Here is a 3724-nt window from a genome sequence, read left to right on the forward strand (position 1 = left end):
CGGCCGGCCGCCCCGCCCCGCCCCCGCGCGGCCGCCCAGCGCAGGCGCACGCGCCGCCGCCGCCGCCGCCGCCCGCGGGGAAAGCCAGCGCCTGGTGATGTGGCCGCGGGGGCGGCGACCTGGAGCGCGAGCACCGCCCCCTCCCGGACCCTGGGCCACACCCTGAAAGGCGCCGGCGGAGGATCGGGTCGCACAGAAGAAAGGAGGGGCGTCTCAAGAGAGAAGGGGATTGTGACCGCTTTTCGGCAGCCCACTCTATCCCCGCTGACTCACGCACATCCACATCACCACGAGTGCTCTTGGGTCCGAATCCCCAAATCTATGACTCATGATCTATGCTCTCAGACCAAGGGTTAGCTGGGTTCGTTTTTCCTTCTCGCAGACTGGGATTAAAACCAAGGCACGTGTAACTCTGTGCGTGCCTGTCCGCAGGGCAGCGCAGAGGTTCCGAGAGCAAGGGATGGACCACTACGGGGATGAGATTTAGGGCAGCTCCTTAGCCCCCTCCCAGTGAGAGAGAGGTGCATACGCAGAGTGCATGGGCGCTGTGGAAGTGGCTGGGATGCCTGATTTTTCAAGTTTTCCCACACCTGTTTTTAAATCTAGGTAAAAGCGAGTCAAAGTTTGCAGTGTAAAACCAAAGACTCACTTGTTTTATTTAACGACTATTTATTGACTACTCTTTGTATGTGATTCAGCTATGCCTGGGGAGGTATTCCAGTGAACAAAAGTGTCAGTCCTCAGGCACTTAGTCTAAGAGAGAGACTGTAATTTTAAAGATTACACAGCTAATGACACTCTTTTCCTCAAATCGAAGCTTCCACCAGCTCTGTCACACTAGCGATTTCGTAGCAGTTTTTCAGGTGCTAAAGGACACCACAGCATACATTTATCCAGATTTTTTTCTTTGCAATCAAACTGAGTTGACCTTCACCTCAGTGAAAGGTTCTGTATCAGTCTTGGACATCTGCAGTCATGCTTTTTATAATGAACCATGCAGGTGTTCTTCACCCGTAAACACCATGAGGAATGAAAGTATAATTTCAAGGAATATGAAAAAAATCTTTTGACTGTATTTACACTTGTTTCTGTCGTTTCTGTTTCTAATTACGAATCACTCAAAAGTAATTAGCTGCTCTTGAGAGTTTGCCGGGAGCAAAGTTCCAATCAGGTAAGTGTCCCTCCACTGAGTTGTGTAGTCTTTCAGGATTTCTGCACTGTATACATGTCTCTGTCTATGGGAGGCCACCCTTTCCGGGTTTTGAAAATTCTACCACCATTTGTTCAGAGGGATCTGATGGTTTCAACTTCCCTAAAATTCATTAGTTGGCATGTGATGGGCAACCTTCTGTTTATGTAGTGCTCTTCATTCTGTATGCTACAACATAGTGTGTTTTGTTTGTTCGTTTTTTGTTTGTTTTTAAGATATTTTAAGCTTCAAGTTGGAGTCCACATTTAAATTACATTTTAACCCTGAAAATAGCTCAAGGAGGAAGCAGATGAAGAGATAACCCATTCTGAAAAATTAGGTAATGTGTGGGGGCAAGAACCGTGTTGCTGCTCCGTCTTCTGCCAGACCGCTGGCAACTTAAAATGTGAAGGAAGTGGCTTAGAATTGAGGATATGTATTAATCACTGTTGTGATGATTGCTAGAAAAAAAGCCTGGGAGTTATGAGGTTAGGTAACAAAGGGACCTGTCTGCTCTACAGGGTAAGAAAGATCTCTTTGAGGAAGTGACATTTAAGCCGAGCCTTGAAAAATGAGGAGCAGGCCAGGTCACAAAGGGAAGGGAGTGGGGGTGGGGAGAGTGTGCTAGGAGTTGTAGAAACGGCAGGTTTGAAGGCCATTTGGCACGAAGGGGTTCCACCTGTTAAGACCTTTTGAAAACAGTGTCTAGGGTGAGACGGCTAGTTCTGCAGAAGAAGTGAACAAGACTTTGGACTTAATCCTAAAGACAAAAGGAAACCACTAAAGAGTTGGAGAGGGTCCATCTGGACATAATCAGATTTGTATTTGTAAAAGACATCTCCGGCTGCAGTGTGGGGAACAGATACGAAGGAAGCAGGAGAGGATGTGCAAACACCAGTTTGCAGGCAGTGGAGATGGGAGAAGATGGTGGATCAAAGAGATAGATCAGGGTTGGAACTGTAAGAACTTGATCTTTGACTACATGTGGAAGATGGGGGAGAAAAAGTGACCAAAAAAAAAAAAAAAAGACTCCCAGGTTTCTAGCTTGAACTTGTAAAAAAATAATGTAAACAGAGCACTTTAAAATGGAGTCAGAGCTGCCATCCCAGAAGAAACTGCTTTGCTGGTCTTACTCTTCAAACTTTTGGAATGTTAAAACTGGGCAAATAACCTTTGGGCTGGGGCTAAAGCAGCCTTGTGTTCCAAATGACTGGTTTTTTGTTTGTTTGTTTGTTTGTTCTATGATTAGGACGAAATGAATGACATTCTTCAGAATTAGCATCACTATGTCAGCTTATCTGCACCTATAAAAATTCCTTCCTTCTAGTCATCTAAGTATTCCCCTTCCCTTTTTCATAAATTTCCCTTCCCTGCATCTTCTAATTGGAACACTTTATGGGTTTCTGCCAGAATCGGTGCTTCTGAAATAGCTATTCTTTGGAACTCAAGTAAAATGTTGTTGCCTATCATTTAGGCCTTTTATTTTAGGTTAACAGTATGAATATATAGATGTATATCCCATATGGTGATAACTACTGATGAAAACAAATAAAGCAGGGTTAGAATTGGAAAATTTGGAAACAGGGTTGGAGGAAGGAGTGGAGAAGAAAGAGATGGAGAGAGAAAGGGAGACTTTTATATAGAGTGATCCAGGGTGGTCTTGCTGATTTAAGCAGACAGGAATAAGGGGGCAGCTATGCTATCTGGGGGAAGTACAGGAAGCGCAAAGGTCCTCAGACAGAAGAATGCATGTCGTGTTCAGGAGACAGCAAGTCCTGTGTGGCTGGAGCGAAATGATCAAGGAGATAGTTGCAGCAGATGCAGTCAGAGAAGTAGCAGGAGGCCACGGTAAGGCCTTTGACTTTCACTCTGAGTGAGACAGGAGCCCCCGAAAATATCTGAGCAGAGGAGGGGCCCATTCTGACTTAGCTTTCAATGGGATCGCCATGGAGAATGACTGAGGGGAGCAGGAAGACCAGTGAGGAGGCTTCCACAACGAAACAGGTGAGAGGGAGGGTGGTTACAGTGGAGCGGCGAGAGAGGCTGGACTCTGAATATGTCTTGTTTGAGAGTAGAGCTGACAGGCAGAATTTGCTAATGGATTGAATGAGGGGCGTGAGAGAAAGTTTTGGCTCAAGCAGTCTGAAGAATGGCATTACCATCCGCTGAAATGGGAAACACTGTGAAAAGGAAGTCAGGAGACAGGGTTGAGAATCACCTAGTGAGGTGTCCTGTTCTTACCTCGTCCTGTAGGAACTCATTCTGTTCTCACCACAACTCTCGAAGGTTAAGTACTATTGTTATTCCTATTCGATACATGAGGAATTGAGGCATTTACTCTACAATGTGCCTCAACCCCCACAGCTGTGATATGGGGAGAGTAATCCTCCTGAGTTTACCACTGCATGTCTACCAGGGAAGTCAGACAGCTAAATAAACACAGCAATACCTAGAGCTATGAAGGGAAAGGCTGAGGGGCTGTAGTTGTACAAAGCAGAAGCGTCTCCAAAAGCCTGGAGGTCGTGGGGACAGGCA

The sequence above is a fragment of the Pteropus vampyrus genome, unplaced genomic scaffold (genome assembly GCF_000151845.1).
Source record: "Pteropus vampyrus isolate Shadow unplaced genomic scaffold, Pvam_2.0 Scaffold16, whole genome shotgun sequence".
Classification (NCBI taxonomy): domain Eukaryota; kingdom Metazoa; phylum Chordata; class Mammalia; order Chiroptera; family Pteropodidae; genus Pteropus; species Pteropus vampyrus.